The sequence below is a fragment of the Nothoprocta perdicaria genome, unplaced genomic scaffold (assembly GCF_003342845.1).
Source record: "Nothoprocta perdicaria isolate Ctin4 unplaced genomic scaffold, notPer1 scaffold_8, whole genome shotgun sequence".
NCBI lineage: Eukaryota > Metazoa > Chordata > Aves > Tinamiformes > Tinamidae > Nothoprocta > Nothoprocta perdicaria.
The window spans coordinates 206,883-228,608 of NW_020456087.1; the positions used below are offsets into that span (position 1 = coordinate 206,883).

Genomic DNA, 21,726 nt, shown 5'->3' on the forward strand with positions numbered 1-21,726 from the left:
AGAGGCCGGCGCGGTTACGCGCGCGCGGCAGGCAGCACCAATCCAGCGCCGAGAGCGCGCGGGCCGCGGCGCTCTAGGCGCGGCGAGCGCCGAGTGTGCGAGGGGGCACGAGGGTTTTAGCAGCGCGTCACCCAAAATGCGGAGAAGTCCCCAAATTCCATGTGTCCCAACGCCATTAGCGTCCCTAGGACTCAGCAGGTGTATTTGCCCCTGCATCTTGTGGTCCCCTAAATTTCCTTTGGTCCAAATCGGTCCTAAAGCACTGACCTTATTTTAGCTTTTCTCAAAAAATTACATTGACATGGAGCTGTTGTCCTGCCGCCCAGAAGGGTTGTAATGCAATGCAGAGACCTGACACCTCGGTTAGGTTAGGTCATTAGGTTTGCTTGATGCAGCTGCAGGCTGCATTATGATGATAATAGTGTAATAGTGTACATTAAGGGTATAACTGCAGAAATAATACCTACATATGGACTCATTAAGATGACATTTACGTTTAACCAGTAAGAAGTAGACATACGATTTAGAAATATTCAGTATATGTATATTAGATTGACCAAGGTATAATATGCATGCTTTAAAAGACCCCTGAAGACGACATTGGAAGCCTTCCCTGTCGTCATGTTTTAACCGTTCCATTTGACCAGGCTGTATTCAGGGGCACGCAGGAACAGGCTGATGCCATGAGAGAAGGCATCCTCTAGCCTCTCGAGCCCAGAAATTCAGAGACTTAAAACACTCGTTGCACAGCCGTAAAGATAAAGCAACACTCCATCTTTAGCATATTTCACTGTGCTTTTCAGCATATGATGTGGGGAACTCTGGAAGCAAATAATCATTTTCCACAAATAAACTGGCAGAGAGGTGTCCTCCACATTTACCAGTAGCCAGTAGCATGATCAACAATGCAAATGAATACTCATGGTCAAAGTTTGAGCCCTCTGACTCTATCCTGTTTTTATGTTTTGAGATATTCCAGGTGCAATTTCAACACTGCCTCGGAAGCAGCAGATAGCAGGCAGTGGATTATTCCCCTTTTGACTGTGTGCTAACAAGCAATTATTGAAAGCATCTGTAATTTGCATAGACATTAATGAATCAATTCAGGAGTTCCCTCTTTTGCATATAATTTACTTAGCTGGATTACTAGTGCAGAAAAAACAAAGGCCTGAGGAAATATCCTATGTAATGGGGGAAGTCACACTAGTAGCACTTTGGTGGGATGGTGCACCAGTATTTTTGTATTGGCAGAGCAATTGTAGTGCGTGCAGCTATAGCGACTGAGAAACGAGGCTCCAGAGATCGCTGGTTATGCAATCGTGTAATACAACATATGTGGGTGGGTGTAAGCCTGAACCAAAAACAGCATGGTTACTGAAGATACACTGCCTCTCCGGTGCTCGTGCTGCTGCTCCCTCGTGGGTTCAGTCGCCCAGTGTTGAATGTTCTGCTGTAGACAAAGCAAAAAGATTTTTTTTCTTTAACATATCTGAAATTATCAGAAATACAGTCAAATAACATTTTTGTAGCTTCCTGCAGAGGATTCTCACACCCTACTTTAAAAACAGAATTGTTTATTCAGACCATCTCACAACACCCTTGTGTAGCTTATTGATTTGTTGCTGCCATGAAGGAGAAGAATTAAAATGCACTGGCAACGTTACTGACGTGCAAGTGCCCAAGAGTGGGATTTGTGTGGGTTTTCTTGTACAGAATATAGTAAAGAACTGTCTGAATGTAATGAAATAATAAAAGTTTACAAATATTTTAAAAGAATGAGTGAAGTGGAATTTCAAGTCTATATGACAAGTTTTCTGCTTTGCCTTGTAAACTGCAATAGCTCAAGAGAAGGCTGTAACCAGCACGAGTTCCCACAGTCAGGTTCTCATCAGAATTTTACAGAATGGTTGAGGTGGGAAGGGACCTCTAGAGAATGGATGGTCTGTCAACAAACCTAGCAGTACAAGGAGCCATTTGGCAAAATATGGGCCCAGTCTCTATCAGAGTTCATGTTGACTGTTCGGAGAACAACATATCTTCCTTGTCAAAGTCAACACAGAACCGATAGTCACCTTTTGTTCTGATCATGTCAGTTCTTAATTGTAACTCAGCTGAGCAACCTCTCATGAAATAGCAGTTTACATTTTCTTGCATGACAGCTGCATGCCAGTTACTGTCCATTAAGAAAGCATCACTCTCTGATTAAGCTCTCTCTTCTAGTCATTGTGTTCCTTGAAGTCTACTGGCTGGTAGGCTTTCTTCTCGAATTCATGAATACTATATAGAGGCATATTTTATTGACTCGTTTAGGTGACATAGTTGGAGTGTACAGGAAGAAATATTTAGCTACCTACAGAAATATTTATGAAGAAAACAAGACAGAGTTTATTGAGACTAAGGGAAGATACCATTTTGTTCAGTTGATTACTTTGTGGACAAGGATGATTTACATAATTATTGAAAGTTTTCAGAGCAAGGTACTTGAAAATATTTTAAAAAGATGTCCAGTGTTATTGGGCAGTAGGTGTCCAAATCGTTGCTATAAATTTGTTATTAGGCAGGTCTGATTTTTGGGAGCGGGAGAGAATTTAATTTCTTAACTCTATTATTTTTTATTTTGAATTGGTTGGCTTAGCAGTGGGGCATAGTTGTTCATCTGGATGGCACTGGTACAGCTCCAGCTGAAGTTATGAAATAGCTGCCTTAATGAATCATTAATGAAATTCAGAACATTTTATCTATATGCCACTGGTGCAAATCCAAGTAAGGTCAAGAGACAGTGGTTCAGTAAGAGGAGACGGACATATCTTCAGCTTACTGATGCCAATTTACAAAAGGTCAGGAAATTCTAAGTTTTGAGACATTAGAATACAAAACTTTTCAGTGGGGCTATTGGTTTATAGTCAGCCTATTATACACAATCACTTTCTGATATGCCTTAATAATCCATATTGAGATAAAGATTATTAGATAATCTATGTCTATATATAAAACTAAAGAAGGTTAATATAAACTAACTACTGATATAGCCACTGATACATCACAGTATTCATCACTAAATAAGGAAGATAAAAGAGGTCATTTCTCTGAACAGTCCCTTTCCTTAAGTAAGCATCTGGGAGAGAAGACAAAAAATGCATCCCATCTTAGCTGTGTGAGGCAAGCAAACATCTGGCTGTCCTCGTGGGCTGTACTGCAGTCCATCCTTGCCACACCATCCTTCTCAGTAGTCTCTTGGGAAATCTTCCTCAGTTTAAAACTCCAATCTGGAGCAGTAACCCAGCTTCAGTGATGGCCTTAGCCATTAGTGGGAGGGAAAATGCGTTTGCTTAAAGTATATATACCGTATAACAGTGGGCAGCTTTTGGTAGCCAAGGGACAGATGGTACATGAAAAGGGAAAAAAAAAAACCCTTCCAGAACTGCATTGCCCTTTCACTGCATCCATGTTTACACAGACAGAGGTGGCTGATGGAGCAAGAGGCTCCCAGTATCTGTAAGATTATAAAACGCGAGAAGCTGTTAAGTCTTCCTCCCAGCAACAAGCTAGATGACAACTTGGCTCATTGATGCCTAATTGCAGCATGTACGTTTTGCTGCAGAGGCAGGTGGGTGGACAACTCCTAAGGAAATGTGGTCCTGACAGACATCCGTGCGTACTGCCTCTCTCCCACGGCCACCTCCTACTCCGCGAGGTGTTGTCTTGTAGCTCTCAAAATGGCACGAGGACACAACCTCTTATGTATTCTCAGAAGCAACACGGGACAAGAGGGAAATTTGTTGAACTTGTACAGCATGACTTTGGTGGCTCTGTGACAGCGTCAAACACGAGTCCTTCACTCCTACCCAAACTAATCCTTTTTCTTCTCTCATGCTTGGCTCAAACTGTAGAAGCAAAAATTCTTCCTTCCCCATCAGCCTGTCCAGGAAAATGGTATAGTAAATTGATGTCTTTTAGTTGTTTAAGGCAAATAGTGATCTATCCAAACTCTCATCTGTATCTAGGATTTCAGGACAGGATATTTTGCGGCTCAGTTGAAGAAATGGTTCCAAGCCTTTGAAAATGAACATTCTTAGGATTCCTCTCTATGGCAAGAGGACCGGTGTGTTCAGAAGTATGTATTTCTGGCCAGAGTTTACCAGGAAAAAAAATCAAGAAGTGCCAAATATCCCCTTAGGTTGGCACCAGTGTTTTGAATCTCTCACTGAAGAGCAGCGAAGGTCCTGCAGATCTTGTGCAAAGGATTCTTTTAATTTTGTCCATCATCCACTGAGCTGGTCATCTTCAGCTATTTCTGCTGCACCTCCTCCAAGTCTTATTTCTCTGTATCACCCAGAAGAGCACACACCTGATCCTTTACTGCTGTTCTTCTCATCTGCCAAGATAGGTCTTTTGGGAAGAACATTGCACGTGGGACACACTACTGCAGAATGACGTGGAGATGGTGGTGGGCAAAGGTGCTTACCTAGGGGCTTTACCTAGGAGCTTAGGCAGAGGTGCTGGGAATCTCGCCACTCCCCTGGTCAGTTCTGCTGGGTCACTGCAGCCCTTCCTGACAGCCCTCCAGCAAGCAGCCTGTCCAACAGCAGAACCAAGAACTGAGAGATACGTATGCAATCACTACTAGTAAGAATGCTTTAGAAAAATAAATGAATCTTTAGTGTGACTCCACATAAGCCGTGTTGACACATTCAATTGTCTGTGCTTCATTTGCTGCAAAACAGTAGCTATTTTAAAAAGCAGTTGATGAGTTTAGCATACACAAAGGTTTAAAATATATCTTACTGGAACGTTCTATTTTTGAAATTTCACTTTGACAAAACTGCCTCATTAAGGACTTGGATATGAAAAGCAGGAAAATGATTTGGATCTCATGTGAACTAAATTCAGAATTCTGATGAGCTGAATCAGTTCTTTCCATACATATTTCCCTTTATCTGTATTTCCTCTTGTTTCTGGGTAAGAAATGAAATAAAACTTTAAGAAATCTTGGTTTTGATTAATAAGAAAAACTTCAAAATCATTTTAAATAAGGCTGAAAGAGAAAAGAATAAGACTCCTAGCTTTGATCCCACCAGTAAATTTTGAATTGGTATATCAGAATAAATAGATTGCAGATAAAATCGAAATGATGGCAACTTACTTTTGCCGAAAACTTTATTGTGTTAATTAGTCTTTCTTAATAAGAGACATTAAAAATACTAGAACACATCCTCTAAAAATGTGCCTATGAGCCCTGAGGAAAGAGAGGATGCTCCATGAAGAAGTGCAGCTCCAGTTCCTGCCAATCCAGCTGAAGGCCATTTACCCAATATGCAGTGGAGAATATTGTGTCTGAGCTCTGAACTGCTAATTGCTCCTTGGTTTCAAAGGGCTCTCTTGCCCTCAGATTCATGCAACTGTAACAACAAATATAATTCCAATAAAAAGCAGGCAGCAATGCCTTCTGTAGAAGTATTTTTTTAGACTACATCTAAAAAACTACTACTGTATGCTATCTTTGGTGCTTAGTCAGTGATGATATGAGAAAGCTTAGTCTTGGTGTATATTTTATGAGTTTGCATGTCTTTCTCCTCCTCAGAAATAAAATCGGTACTGTGTTTACTGTTTCTGCTTATACATCTTTGCATTGTAGATCAGTAAATGATGCTTATCACCTGTGTGCTTAAAAGATTACCTTATCAAATGACATGACACTTTTATGAGCTATTGTACATAGACATATTAAATTCACGAAGACAAATGGAAATCCTGTATATTTTTAGAGCTTAATATATTTTTTTGTTTTAGAAAAGACCAAATTTTTTTGGCTTCATTGTAGTGATAGTTGATTTAGTCTTGCTCCAGAAATATTTGTTATTCGGTTATATTAAAGGATTCTTCATGTTCTCCTAATATGGTCAGGTTGTCAGTATAAAAAAATCTACCTTGTCCACTGTTAATAAAAGTTCACACAGAAAATCAGGCTTTCCAGACCTTTTTCATTTCCACCCTGCACTAGTCCCGTTTAGACTTAACTTCCATCTGTCCTTCTCTACTACCTATTAAAAATGCTAATCTAACTGTTATTGCCATAGTACCCAAGTATATCACAATCAATTTATTTATCCTGGCACCTTCTGCCAGATAAGCTATTATTCTTATTTTATAGGGAGTGGAGGGGAGGGCAGAACTATTCAGACTGTTAAAACTGATTTGCTTATGGCTGCTGTGTGATTGTGGTCACTTGACTGAGGACCTGGTCACAGTGTCCTTGGCTCCTGCTGAAGCAAGGTATGAGTTTACAGTTGTGTCTCACCCCAACAGAAAGTCAAACATGGAGAGGATATTCAGCTGGCACCTGGAAATGCGAAAGGGCTGCTGAACTCTTGTTAAATATTAGCCTGAAATCTGGGTTTAGGGCTGCACTTCTCAAACTGCTAGAGAGCTTCCTATCAGCTATCCTGATGGGCTCAGGCTTTCAAGTTCACAGTTTTAATACTTTGAATAAATAATTAAATATTCTTAAGCCAGAGGGTGTACACTCAAGTGTGACTGACTATTTACACAGTTAAAGTAGTCACTGGGGGAACAAAGAGACCTGGGCTTTAAGATCTTATTTTCATACTTGAATTACAGAGCTTGTGGTATAGATTATAACTGACATTTGTATATTTTCATAATACCATTTCCTATTCTGTAGTTTCAAATTGTGTCCTTGGGAAGCACAGTCTGAATAAGACCAAACTTTCAGTCACCAAGCACTTTGCCATAGTGAATGTTGGCACTATTAACATTTTAAGAACCGTAGTTGCCAGGGCTGATGATAAACGCTGTCTTTCCAATGGCTGAAAATCCTGCCCTTTGTTATCATTAACATAATCTGTGCTCAGAATGACTTTCCAAATGAAATTTTCTCCTGAACATATTCACTGTGCGTGTGTGTCCAGGAAGAAAAGGCTATTGCTGCATGTATCTAATAACATCATCTCTGATATTTCTCTCTAATACACAGAGACCGCTCCAACCATCTCCCTTCCCCATGGTGACAAATCTGTTAAGTCGTGTGATGGGAAAGGTCATCCAGGCCCCTATGATAAAGCAGGAGCTGTATGTCAAAAATTAGCGGGGGCTGATGCTACAAATGGACCTGAGCTTCACTATGTGGTGCATATTCTGGCTGCAACTGTCAGCCAGCTTTACCTAATGTGGGAATTCACAGGACAGAGGAGGGATACCACATTACACTTATTTGAGATAGGCCTGGCAGCTGGAAAGCACTCAGCCTTGAGCTCAGGATGCCAGTTAAGTATTGGTAATTCAGTATTCGAGTGCAGTGGCTCCCAGCACGTCAGAAAAAGGTCACGTAAAAACAAAACAGTAAAAATAACCTAATAGCAAAGCAATGAACTGAACTATAATGTGGAAAGTATGCAGAAGGCATTTTATTTGTTGGGCTGCACTTTGTTTCGGACTTCCATGGAATTCAGATTTTCTCTGCTATGGTACGTTTTCATTAAAAGGGAAGTGATGTCTGAAAAAGCAAGTGTAATTATTAAGGATCCTAGGTCATTTAAGTACTTTCTTGGTTTGTTTTTTTCAAATGTATTAGCCAACTAGACAGATAACTTCCACGCTAAAAGGGATGCAGTTTGCAAAGGAAGAAGGTCAGGAATTTTAGGACATGAAGAGCTAAACTTTCTAAAGTTCAGTATTTCTTGTTTGTTTGTTTGTTCTGGGGTAGATAAGCTACTGGGAGTAAATATAATTGTCCCATTTGGCTTTTTAAGTAACAGGAACACATCTATATTTGTAGTAGAGCTGTTATATCACAGCATGAGTTCTACTTCTAGGTGAAATTGTATTGGTTCTTTTTTGGGTAGTTATTCAAAATATTTCCTAGTTAAGTGTTTTCTTAAGTAGTTTTTCTAAAGAATAAGACTTTGCAGATAATTGCAGTACATGACATAGGTAGAAATTCTTGCTGATAACCTGATTATTAGAGAATCCCTGTTCTGTGATATTCCTAAGCTCACTAATTTTGGTTACTCTTTTTTTACCTGCCCCGAAATAGGCTTTTAAGTGGCCCACATCAGTCTTGTGCTTTATCCTACATGTATAAGTAATCCTACATGTGACTATCACATTCCTATTTTTAAATTTACAAACTAATCTTTATTTTAGACTTTTTAAATTATTGACTGACTTTTTTTGGGAAGTTATTCTTTTAATGGGCACCTTGATTTATTTCCAGCCACTTGTACCCTGTTAAAGGAAGGTCAGGTGGTTCCCTATTTGCCGATACACAATCTTAGTACAAACCCTTTGTGAAAGGGCTGCTTATTCCCAATCAATTTCTTCTGGTCTTTTGTGATGACAAAGATTAAGCTCTTTTTGCTGTTACACTTGACTGTAAATCTTGTAAACCTTTTCTTTTTTGCTTGCTGGATGTACAAACCTAGCTTCAATATATGGAAAGAGAACCTTTGCTTTTCACAGTGCTTTTGCACTATCAGCTGATGCAAGATGCACTAAAATATGGGCATCCTTAAGGGCCAGAAGATTCTCATCCTCTGAGAGGAACTACCTGAGCTGTCAGCTCTGTGGGACCCAGGTTGCTGCATAATAACACAAGTTTAGAGAAGGAGTTTGTCTTTCTCTATACTTAAAAATATTCTATTTTAAAGTTATCAATATTGTTAAAAGAGGGCAACCTTCTAATATAAATGAATGCACACTAGTTAAAATGTGCATATAGCGGTTTTGCTTATTTACATAAATGAGAAAGTAGTTACACTCATAGACGCTTTAGTAGCGTATATGTGTATATGTGTCCATACCAGAGAACAGAACTTTTTAAATAATTTTGATTTAAATATATATATACACACATAAATAACGCCTCTAGTCAAAACAGTTTAACTGACAGAAAAAAAAGTCATGCAGATCTAGTATTGAGGCTCAGAATTATGTATATAGGAGATCCTGAATATCATTATAGGCACCTCTCTGAATATTTTATGACATTGCCCATCTGCAGTCAAAGGAACTGCAGGGTCAATATCAATTTCTGTTTTGACTATGCAATAATATAATAGAACGTATTAGATAAAGTAGTTGCTTATTTCCCAGTTTGTCATAGCCAGCAAATAAACTTGTTCGAGAAGCAGGATATCCTTTTACTTTCTTTGCTGTTCTTAAACTATACTCAGATTCCAAGTGTCCTTAATTTCAAAGGTGACATTAACTTGAGCAGTAATCCAGATATTCTTCTCCCAGCTATCACAAAAATAGTATCTTAATTTTTTATTTGGCAACAGTTTCCTGAACTATGAAATACTATTTTGAGGACTGAAATGACATTTTCATTTAAAACAGTATCTCTACATATACGCATGTATGCACATCTAAAACTGCATGTTTGTAAATGTAAGGCAGCCAGCTTTTCTCCTGCATTCCCCAGAATGGTTTGTATTCATTACTGATAATTGTACAAATTGTGAACCAAAGGAAGAAGAAACTATGGTCAAATATGCCACTAAATATTTATGATCACTGGAAAATGTAAATAATTTTAAGAGATGCTGAATATCAATCCATTAAATGAGTCTCCAATTTTGAGGCTGCTAGTATCTGTAGACATATTTAGAAACTGTGAGTTGTCCAAAGTCACATACTGTTCTGAAGAAGGAAACAGGATAGGCATTCTCATCTCCTGAGGTTCATCATTTGCTTTTTGCTTCTCTCATTTGCACAGTGCTCTTTATTTTAGATGAAGAGTCATTTCCTAGCTACATTTAGTACAGAAATGTCTACAATTCTTTATCTGAGATATGTTTACTTCTCTTTGTAGACTGGTCCAGTAGCAAATTTTCTGGGCACCAACTGGAAAATCTCTACAGATATGTTGGGATCTCATCTTTTCTACTCATCTTTTCCTCCAGCAAGTGGTGACCATCTGTAGTCAACACAGTATTTACTTTGAACACAGTATTTAAACATAGCCACATTTGTAAGCTCCCACCTCACCATTTGGAATTACACTTATCTTAGATGTGACTGCAGTGTAGTTCTTTGTTGTACTTAGATTTGGGGGAGGTTATTTACTATTCTTTTACTGGGCATGTATATCAGGGAATATTTTCAAATGTCTGGAACTCCTTCATTGTAACCTTGCAGATATTGATAGTTTCTTGCCATCAACCTGTGTTAAATCCATAAATTCCTATTCTTTGTTGTGGAAGACATTTTTTGGCAATGAAAAGTTGAAATTTGCAACAGTTGGAAAGTACATTTGAGGTCTTCATTGCCTAGGGTTTTCAGGGAAGCTCTAGGCCTTCAGTAGATATTGTCAGTGATTCTGTTGCATGGTGCGGAGCAGAGCATATTCCTTCAGGGTGTGTGGCAGCGCTGCAGTCAAGCTGCCTGATTACACCAATAACTCACTCACAGTCAAGAGTATTTAAAATAACATTCACTTTTTCATGTCTAATAAATTTCACTCACTTCTAATTGAGAGTACGGCTAAAATGGTTCATCCTGCTATTTCCACCTTTCACAGTTGTTTTAACCCATCCCCTTTCTTATGTTGGCTCTAGCAAATGTATATTCAAAGGCAGAAACAAAGCCACCCAACTGCACCAATGCAATACTCTCTTTTCAGTTCAATATTCAGTTCAGAGTTCAATATTCTTTTGCATCAGAGAGTTGCTCTAGTTCATGACTGCAATCATTAGGGAGTGGGAGGAGAGAAAGCAAAGGGTGGTCGGTAGGAGGGAGAACGGGCACATCCCCTGCATTGGCAGTGTAACGTGAAATTTTATCTCTAATGAAACCTCGTGACAGTGGTGTTATTTTTAAACTTAGGACTCTATGTGAATTATTGCCGTAACGTGAAGCTGCCCTGCTGCTGTGTCCTCCCAGCATATAGTTCCTTTGACCTTTTTTGTTTTAAACCCTTGGCTTCCTGACACCCCACTTTTCCTTCATGAGTTTTCTAATCTCTTTTTTTATGGGTCCCAAGCCTTAACTTTGTGTTGGCTCCAGAGACCCTGTAAGCGAAGGATATTGGCAAGGCTTTGGCATCTTTACTTTCCCTTAATTCAAATCCTCAAAGGAGATTCTTTACACCTTTGCACAGAGCAATCACCATCTGCTCTCCTGAATCAGCGAGGCTCCTGTCAGTGAGCTGGAAAGCTGTACCCCAATCTTTTTCTGCACCTTTGAATCACAAACTAGCTGGGACTGGAATATCATTTCTGAAGATCATCTGGTGCAGCTGCCCTGCTCAGCAGGGCAGGGTCAGCTAAGGAAGTTGCTCGGGACTGTGCCCACTTGGGTTTTCAGCATCTCCAAGGATGGAGACTCCAAGGCCTCTCTAGTAAACCTGCTGTACTCTATGACTACTATCCCAAGAACAACAATAACTTTTTTTCTTATGTTTAAGTGGAATTTCCTGTATTTCACTTTGTGCTGAAACTTTGTTACTGGAATCAGGCTGAATTATGGAGGACAATCTGTAGTAGCACTTGTGTGGCCGAACTTGCTGATACTGGGCAGCACCACTGGAGTGCTGCCTACGTGTCTACGACGACAGTAGACATTCTGTGCTTATTAATATTAAACTATTATATCGTATACCTACTTGAATCCAGTATGCTTGAATTGCAGTAAATGATAGATACTTACTTCTAGGTCAGATTGAAAGCCTAGAAATAGGAATATATTGCTATAGAGCCAATGCTAGCTAATTGTACACGGTTGTGAAGTAGACCTTGCAAATCTGGTAGCAGGCCACAGATGGTCCTTCCTTGTTTAGAAAACAGCCTCATCCTAGCAGTGAGTTATTGAGACACAGTTTTAGGGATGTGGTGAGATTGCTGAGCCCAAGAGTGATGGTCACTAGCAGTGCAGTGGAAATCTATAGATATAAGGTTACAGTTCGTTCTAGTTTTGGTTACAAGACTCATGAGATTAAATGAATCATATCCTTCCTTCTGGTAGGTGAAGTGTTAAGGCTTTTCTCCCACCTTATTCACATATGCTGTGCAAGAAGTAGATGGAGAAGAATCAGTGCGGATAAAAAGGCTGCAGCAAGCAGTGCTCAATATGAGGAGCAGTACCTGGGATCACACGTGTGCAGGGAGCAGCAGGAGCGACGCTCTCTGCTGTGGATACAAAGTCAGTGTGTTAGTATGCCAGTTCACAGGAAGATCAGAATATCACGCAGGAAGAGACCTGGATAATAGAAATTCAATAGAGCAAAGTAAAATGTCATGCATTTGGACACTAACAGCCATAATTTCTGCTATTAAGTAGTGCATTTGTCAATTGGAACCAATTAAGGAGAAAGAGCTGGGTGCTTTGGTTAATGATTAGATGATTATAAGGAATGTCTTAGACTTTGTGTCTGTACCTGCAGAGGAAAAGGAAATTTTAAAGTAAGGTTGAAATCAAAATAAACTCAGTGTTTCTTAAGCTGCATTTTGCATTTTCACCAAGCTGTTGGTTGACAGATCTTTTATTCTTGCTCTGCATGTCTGTGCATGATTGTGCATGACTTGTTTGGCAGTCTTAAATTCACAAGTCACAATTCTGATACATCTCAAACAAAGGACTTGGCTTACACGAACTGAGAAACTAAAGGTGTCTGGGCTGTCAGATGGGCCACACAAATTGCATGTCATCAGTAAATGCTCTTTCAAGAAAGACCTCAGAGGGTTGGATTGCAGAGACTTCACATACCCTCAAGTGATAGGAACAGTTGATAAAAGTGAAGCAAAATTTTTAATGTAGTTCTTGAAAGGTTAGCATTCTCCGGTCATCTTAAGGGTAGGCAAGCTGTATTAGTTTCATTTTATAGCTGAGAAAACTAAGGAACACTGAAGTGAAATTACTTAATCGAGGACATAGAAATAAAGAATGTCAGAATCCACCAAATACTTTAATAACTTTTCTATTCCCTTCTCTCATCTGCAGACTATTGCAGTAGAAATAGGCCACATTAAAAAAAAAAGGGTTTTTTTTTAATATGTCTTGTAGTTTTAAAAGGAGAACGGGCTCCCAAATCAAAGTTTGAACTGAAGGGATTTGGGGTGTGCAGGCAAATAAAAGGATTGTTGACATGTCCTGAACAATGTAGGTTGTCCTTTTTCTCCCATCCTATAATACAGATTAGTTATTTCTGAAGGTTTTATTCTCCTGTCAAAAGCAAGGAAAAGAGTGGAATGGCTGCTTGTTTCTGTTAAGGTGCAACACAGCACCACAAAAAGCATCAAGACCTTTCCCAAGAGCTTTTTTTATTTTGATGAGGAATTTCATTTTCCAGAAGTTTTCCAACAGCCATCTGCCATTTCCTGAAAAATGATGACCACTGTTTAAGATTTCAAAGCTCTGAGTCTCTAAACTAACTGGACTACTGGATTTTTTTTTCAGCTTTTGCAGAATGTTATGGATGATGAAGAATTAAAAGTTCTTCTTTTAAAAAAGGAAACAGATTATATACTTTGTGTACAGATAGAAGGAGATGGGGAGCAGTGGAGAAATAAATAACAGTAAAGAGAATATTATTCTGTAATAGTAGAACTTGTGATATGACTGAAGGCTGAAAGAAAAGAGCCAGAGGAAAAGGAGAGTGTTAAGAATAAGCAAGAGGAAGGGAAGTAATAAGGACAGTATAGGGAACTGTCAGACAGTGAAAAGGCTAAGCAAGAAAAAAAGACAAATAATCACAGGTGAAAGCTGGAGTAAAGGGAGAGGTTGAGAGATGGCAAAAAAAAAATGATAGTGGAGAGTTCTGATAACTGTTTTGTTTGAAGAAGCTGGCAAGAACATGAGCTAAAAAGGAAGCAGAAAAGGAAAAGGATTAAAATCTAGAAAAGAGTTGAAACTGTGCAAGAAACTACCATGACTGAAGACCTGGGAATCAATCTTTTCAGAAGAGTAATATTGACTTTGGTTTTAACATATAAAAAATATATGTTGCTTCTTTAGATAGTAGAATATTGTTTCCTATTTAAGATACAGGAGAATCTTCTTCTACAGCTATTGCAGCAATAGATAAGCAGTATTTTTATAAGTTATCCCTTCTTTTTCTTGTGCTCTTCCTCTTTTTACCATTTACAGTCTTACAGATGCAGGTATCTGTTTGGCACAGAAAAGGAAGACAATGAACACGTTGTGATTTCTCATGGATTCCTTGAGGGCTTTTGATGGATTTTCCTTTGTTAAGAAAAACCCTTGTTAGAGCATTTTAGATGGAACTATAAGAATGCTTTATAGTAGCGATTAAACCATGCCTCTCAGCTAAGAAAAACCTCTTTCACTGATCTGGCATAGGTCATTTTTTCCTGCAATTTACAGACAGAAGCAGACTATACTATCAATCTAGGGAGTTTTTTTCGTCTTTAGAAGAGGAGCTCGTAACAAGTTTCTGGTTTGCTCTGTCTGCTCTACAAAGAAGTGAATCAGGGGATGGTTGACATGGGAAATTTTGATCAGAGGTGTAAAATCTGGATCATGATCAAGTGAGGAATTCCCTGAATCTGTGAGGCATATAAATACCATGCACCTTGATCCTAGATTAGGAGAAAACGATTGCAAATACAGGTGATTTCTGATGAAATAAATTTTCTGAAACAGCTAGCAGTGTTCAAAGGAGAAAATATACAGGAAGTGAGGAGATCCCTGTTGCCACATAGATCTTCAGCTTTGATTCGCATCAATGTTTCCGTCGCACGGTTTTGTCTTCGATGACCAGGAACCTGATCACGCTGATGGCCTCTGAACAGCCTGTGTTCAACAGGAGCCCAGATGAGACAAAGCTGCCCACGGCAGAGACAGGGTTCCTGCTCCCTCTAGTGCAGCCAGTGTGCATGCAGGCACCTCCTCTGACACTCTAGAAAGGGCTCAGTGATCTAAACAAAAGTACAGAGTAATAGTTTTTGTATAAGGAGTGTGATCGATTTGTGTGTTGTTTTGGCAGTAATTCAGGCAATCTCTCCTGAGAACAATACTTTTAACTTCAAGGGATTTGACTACTGTGGCCATCAAAGATCTCCTCATACTCCGCACTGGAGCTTTGCCTATCAGACTCAAGTATTATTTAAATTAATACAGCAAGCATTGCTATTTAACTTGCAAAATGCAGTAGATGGTTTCCCCTTCCCTGTGCGATACCTCACTGCCAGGCTAAATGCTCCTCCTCACTTGCTCTCCTTTTACATTGCTCTCTGCAACAGATCTGGAGGGATAACCTGGCTTGCTAGGGAGCAGACTGAGGAGAACGTGACAGTTTGTCACTGCTGTGGAAGGACAGGAGGACCCTTTGCACTACATGTGGGCTGATCCCCTGAATGCATGTGAAGAATACTATCAGCATGCCTATTATATCGGGCATTATATCCTGCAGGTACTTGCTAGGTTGCAACAGATGCAATCTAGCTTGGTTAGGAACTGGATAGCAGGTTCTTTGAATAGGAAAAGTTCTGGGCTTGCTGCACAGCAGAATTACGGATGCCTCAGGAATGCTCAGGTATGAAAAGGAGCCCCTGGTGAGCCCAGGCATCTGCAGGGTTAGGCAGCTGCACATCTTAGTTTTCAGCTTACCTATGTCCATCCATCAGAGAAACTGTGATTGCTTTTTGGATTTGTCTCTGAATTATCCTTTATTGCCTTTTATCTCTTAAAAATAACTTTTGCTTTCGGAAAAAAAAAAAGAAAATTGCTGTGTTTATTTCACATGAGATGACTGCTGTACATCACAAAGGGATGAAATGCATCTCAATTCCACAACACTAACTGTAACTGAATGGCTGAATTCAATACAAACAGTTCATGGAATTGGAACCCAATTTTATGTCACTGTCCAAAATTATTTATAAATACTAGAACTGTTTTTTTTTTGTGTGTGTGTAAATATGAGTCATCATTAACTGTTTCATATACAGCTATGTAGTTTTTAGCACTATATTTTTAGGAAATTGACAGCCCACCTTGCTTGCAAAGAGCAGCTCAGTGGAGCAGGTGGACTGTTGCTCTGCAGAAGGCTGAATAATCTCGTGCTTCAGAGCACATAGCACATGGCTCTGGGTAACTACCCCTACGCTAGAATTTGAAGATCAAGCCATCTTCTAGAAAAATCTCAGAATGCAATGTCTGGGATTTTATGCTAATAAGCAACCTCTCAAGAAATAAAGAACATACTCAGAATTAAAAGCAACCTGGGACAAGTTCAGCATGATTATTTAAAAGAATTTCTAAAAGAGAATATAAAGGTCTAGTAGCGGCTCTGAGTCTCCAGCCCATTCAGTCCTTGAAAACTCCAATATTTCCCTGTTACTGCTGCTTCTAATAGCCTCTGCTTTTAAAGCACTACTAACCTACAAAAGACCAAAAAGAAATATTATGATAGAGTGGACTACAAACACAGCCAAGAGATCACTAGGAAAGCCATCTGTATGGCTGCAATGTTAAATCAGTTCCAGAAAGCCATCATAGGGAATGAATTATTATTTCTTGTGCTCCTCTTTATGTATTTTCTCCCAGACATCTTTTTTCCCTGCTCCGCTTCCAATTCCCATCCTTAGAATCCAATGATTGCGTACTGTGGACAGAATCATGGACTGATACTTTTTGCTTTGCTCTTAGCTCTGGCCTGAAGGGCAATTAAATTTCCCTTCCTTTCTAAGCTTAAATTATACCTTATTGACAATTACTTTTTATTTGTAATCTCTTGTTAGCAGTTTGTCTACTTAATTTCATAAGACACTTGTCAAACAGTCTGTTAAATTATCAGCTTTCTGCAGAAATCATGTTACGTATTAGCAAAGCAGATGATGCAATTGCAACAAGTCGCTTTGCTCAGTTGCTCAAATTCTAACTCAGCAGCAGTAACGTGGAGTTTTGATGATAAAACAGAAGCAAAGGTTATTTATAGCGTGGAGGTGCTCATGGTTGTTGAAGCGGTGGACTGAGAGAAAATCTTCCAAGATCACATGAGATAACTGGAGGAAAACAAAACAAAATGCTTCAGACCATATCCAATACTTGGAAGGGTAACTTTGGGAGCCAAATGCTACAAACAAAATGAACTAGCAAATTAAATAAGATCCTCAATTTAATAGCCACTTTCAAGTTAATTTAGCTTCTCTCTCCCTCTCCCCCTAGGACCAACACTCCTAACATATACTCCATTTTTTTTTTTCAGCTGAAGTCTTTACACTTCACAGCAGTCACATTTGCAAGTCCTTAAATAATTAGTTCTTAATAACTGCTACTTCTACATACTGATTTCAGGCCTTGGAAATCAAGTGCAAGTGATCCAGATGGTTGTACATGGACCCAGGCACGTTCAGATCTTACCTACTAGAGCAGAAGTGTCACCTATGCAACTGGCATAGACAGTTCTCATTTTTTCCAACAAGAGCTGGTGTCGAGCAGAACAGTTGCATGGGCTTTTCCAGTGGCTTAGTGGCAGGTAAGTTAGTTTTTCTTGAGCAGGTCACACCAAGGACAAGCTATGCAGTAACATTGGGCTGTGCTTTAGTTTGAGAATCCTGTGTAAATTTTTTCTGCCACTCTTGCTGTGTGACACAAGGGTTTTGGTTTCTTTAAAAAGACATAAAAATGTAAAAGTCTTGTAAGTTCTGTGGTTTTGTACAATTTGTCATTCATTCTTTTTGTATCTATCTTCAGACATTGTCAAGATGATTTAAAATAAGAAATATATGCAACCACTATATCCTGACGGCCCCAGAAGCTGCAGCTACTTAACACCTAAAGAACTATGCTAAAATTTCATTATAGAAAGAGAATGTGCAAAATTCTGTGAGCTTTTAACAAAGCCAAATTGTGTTTTGCTGTCATCAGAACCAACAGTGATAAAAAGATCTGATAAAGCACTAGGAAGTCTTCTCTTTGTGTATAAATATTTATGTATGTAAATGGATCTATGGTTAATTATAACTGACAAGGGGAGACTGACACAAACTCAGATCCTTTGTCCCCATGGAGAGATAGAACTTGCTTGTTGAAGTGTTGTGGCACATCTCATGGGCTGTGTACTGAATCATTGATTAAAAGCTGCAGCATCTGGATTGCTAAAATGTCAGTGACTGTTTAAAAAAAGAGCAAAGGATACATGCTGAATAAAAATACAGAAATCTGGTTTCTATTTCATAATAGTCAAGAGCTCCTTCGCTTGTTTTACATTTTTGTTTCACCAAAGACTGGACCTAAAAGGGAGGTAACTTGCTCTAAACATTGGTGAGAGGGTATGAGAAACACCCTTATTGATTAAACACATCTGCATTGACAGCAGCTACTGCCCGCTGGAAAGCTGCCATGCAGAGAAAGCACCTACTCAATGGCAGTGCTAAGCTAGATAAGGAAATAACCACAGGTGTGGCAAGGAAAATTTAATTCTGTAAACTGAAAAAGAATTATTAGGTTAAAGTAACAAATGAATATTCAAAGCAGAAGTTGATAACTTGAAAAGCAAATCAAGGTTATTTAGAATAAATTTTGCTTTTTCTCTTTCAACTGAAAACTAAAAATAAAGAACTAGGGATTCCATTTTAATGCAAATTACCATTGCCTTTGAAAAGTGAAGGAAAGAGCACATGGCATTATGATAACTTTTTCTGGTAGCTTTTTCTCAGGCTAAAATGAAGATCCAGCTTTCTGTAAGGGTTAGGTAAAATGCCAAAAACAGAAATGAAGTTCTCACTGGGAACTCTTTCAGAGGTCAAGTAAAGCTTAGTAATATCACTGGCCTTCTGATTTGTACGAGCAACATTGAAAAGGAGCAGACCAAGCAAGCACACAAGAACAACCAGCAGTAGTAGATAAAAACAATCACTTTATTGTATGAAGAGATAATATCATGAATGCAAACAATTTTAGTTGAGTAAGTGTGAGGCTTGTTTGAAAATTATGAGCAGCAGTCCTTGGGAGGAAGTTCAAGAATTGGCATGTATTGTTTTATTCCTAAATAATGGAAATGGATTAGGCAGGTGATAGACTTGACCACAAGACTGGCAGGCTGCAAGGGATGAACTCTCTTGCTTTTGTGGTACTCTATTTGCTATCAAAATAACAAGAGATTGAAGAACCACTGTTTAGAAGATAGACAAACTTCTAGAAAAGAGAAGTTCTCATCCAAAACAGCTGCCAAAATTTTAAAAAGTGATAAAGAAGAGATAAAGAGGATTTGTCACAAAGTAGCTATTACTAGACTTTGTTATGAGCTTAGGAAAACACATTAGGGTTACTGAAGTATGAAACTCAAAGTCTGGCTATATGGACAGCAGTGACCATAAGGTCACCCTACTTGCTGTCTGTATTGGACACTCAGCTTGAGTCCTAACATCTGTTAGATGCCAAAGCCTGATGGCGAGCCAGGCTTCCAGCCCTGCCCACTGTGCAGCACACAGTTGCACAGGATCCAGATCACACAGGAAAGGTGCCAAGGGCACCACTAGCACAGCTGTACAGCTGTTTGCACTCTGCTCCCTACATATCCACAGCTTATGATGGGAAAAATAATCTGAGATAAAAGACAAACCTTATTCTTAGGAGGAAGACAAGTTAAGAAACTTAGTGCAAACTACTGACATATGGTCTATAGGGCACAATCCCAAAGTAATGACATCCCCTATCTGGCAGAATGAGTACAGCCATCCAAGTAGTTGACTCTTGCCGTTGTTGCAAACAATCACCTTCTGTATTTGCAAAATATTTGCATATATCTAACATTTTTAAATTAATCAATGGTTTTCTCTTCTGTTATTTTCAATCCTACACTTCTCTGAGAAGCTCTGCCTGAGCCACTGCACTCTCTCTTCTGCCAGGCACATAAACAGGAGAATGCCAGTTCACTTCTTATTGTGCCCTGTATTTTTCTTGTAATACTTTCTGAACGAAAAAGAAATGTCTAGATTCTGTGATCCTGAGCAAAATTTGCAGTGCTCCTTGTAATCACATTTAGAGTTACAATGCACACATTAGGTTAGACATGACAGAGCAAATAGGAGATCCAATGATATTGTGCCTGCTTGAAATTTAGGCTATCAAGGCACTGTAGCTGATGCAAATCATCAGTGCAAGATAGCAAATTTGCAATATAGCAGAGTTCATAAGAAATTAATCTATTTTTATATACAAAAAATTAGACCTCATTCCATTCTGCCTTAAGCTACAAATCCTAGGTGACAGAGACCCTAGGGATAAAAAGACATCTCATGTTATTTGCACTGGGCTTTATAAGATAACTAGCAATGTTACAGTTATTCAGGGAGAACAAAAGCCATGTGACAGGCTTAAAGCAAAACTCAGTAATAACTAAACAAAAGACATGTATTGGTAGCTGTATTAGGAAGAAAATACAAGTCCCAGTTTAAGTCCCAGCTTGAATTTCTCTCTCCAAAGCAAACGTGTCAAAAATAAGACAAAAAATCTGTTCAGAGACTTTTGTCTCATACAAGACTAGTAGTTTCAACAAAAATGCACACTGGTCACATGGCATAAGTTATTGGACTCATTGGCTATTTTAACTATCAAACATTAGCTGTAAATAAGTGAATTATGGTAGAGACAGTCTCCCAAATAGGATCTTTTATGTCATTTTTTCTGCTTCAAAACAGTTTAGTTTCCATAATTCAGTCTCTTTGACCTCTTTGCTAATATGAAGATTGTCAACAGTACTAAATATACCAGTAATTTCGCACTATAGGTTTTATTTTTTTTTAAACAGGCTAGATTGTTCCCTTTGGGAGCAAAGGCAATTATTTGATGACTAAAACTTCAATAATTTCAAATCCAAGGGCAATAGTTTTCAACTAAAGTTGGGGAAAAAACCTCTCATTGCACCAATTCTCTAGTTCTCCCATTTGCCTCTTTAATTGTTCCCATTTCTCTTTAGGAAGTGCCTGTCACTTTGCTACAGAGCAGCCCGAGTCCTCATAGCTATATCTTTTTCTGCATTTTCAAGGAAAAAAGGTAAAATTGTTTTAAGGGACTTGTTAAACTATGCGCCTCTATGAAAGACTGTGTTAATTATCCCGACTCTCTTGCACTTTGTCTTTTTTTCCTTGATAAAGCCTTGATAAAAAGAAAAGTGGCAAGTAAAAAATACAGTTCCACAGGCTTCATGGTGGTATTTTAATCCTTGTTTTTTTTTCTTTAAACACTGCATACATGTCTCATCTAAAAGCAGAGCTCAATGAGTGCTATGAAAACAAATCAGACAACCCAATATGGACTAGAAGACCAATTAACAGTCCCAAAATGGTTGCTAAGGGTTACTTAGAAAAGGGGTGTATCTAATCCCAAAGATGCATCAGTTTAATAGCTATCATTTAGGAAGACACATATAAATGTGTAGCAGAAGATGCCGAATACCCCTGCATGACATTTTGGGGACATGGAAGAAATATTTCCTCAATACTTCGACTTGCTTTTATAGCATGGCCTCACATTCTGCTGGTGCATCTGTTTTTAAGTCTTCTATGCTTTGTTTTTCTCTAGTTTTGTCATTTCCTGATGAATGGCTCCGTGATTTGTGATGTGACAGCCTGATAACAAAGTACCATTATCATTATATGTTTGCTGCCATACATCCTTTTATTGATGTAAGGCTGTTACTGATGTTGGCATTTTTGAAATAGGAGGGTGTCACGTGGTATTTTATTGTTTTACAGAGCAAGTTCAGAAATCTTGTCTTTGAATCCTCAATTCATGAAAGTGTAA

The 21,726-nt window shown here is 38.8% G+C and overlaps 1 long non-coding RNA gene across 4 annotated transcripts in view; it reads right to left on the reverse strand.

Moving 5' to 3' along the window:
• Positions 1-16,676: 16,676 nt before the first annotated feature.
• Positions 16,677-21,726, reverse strand: part of LOC112958018 — a 30,929-nt gene continuing 25,879 nt past the window's right edge. For 3 of the 4 annotated variants that reach the window (XR_003251324.1, XR_003251325.1, XR_003251328.1), the window contains one exon: positions 16,677-16,982. This is a non-coding gene — a long non-coding RNA (uncharacterized LOC112958018). Of the gene's footprint in view, positions 16,983-21,322; positions 21,552-21,726 lie in introns of those variants that run through there. The other variant, XR_003251327.1, reaches the window with a different exon arrangement.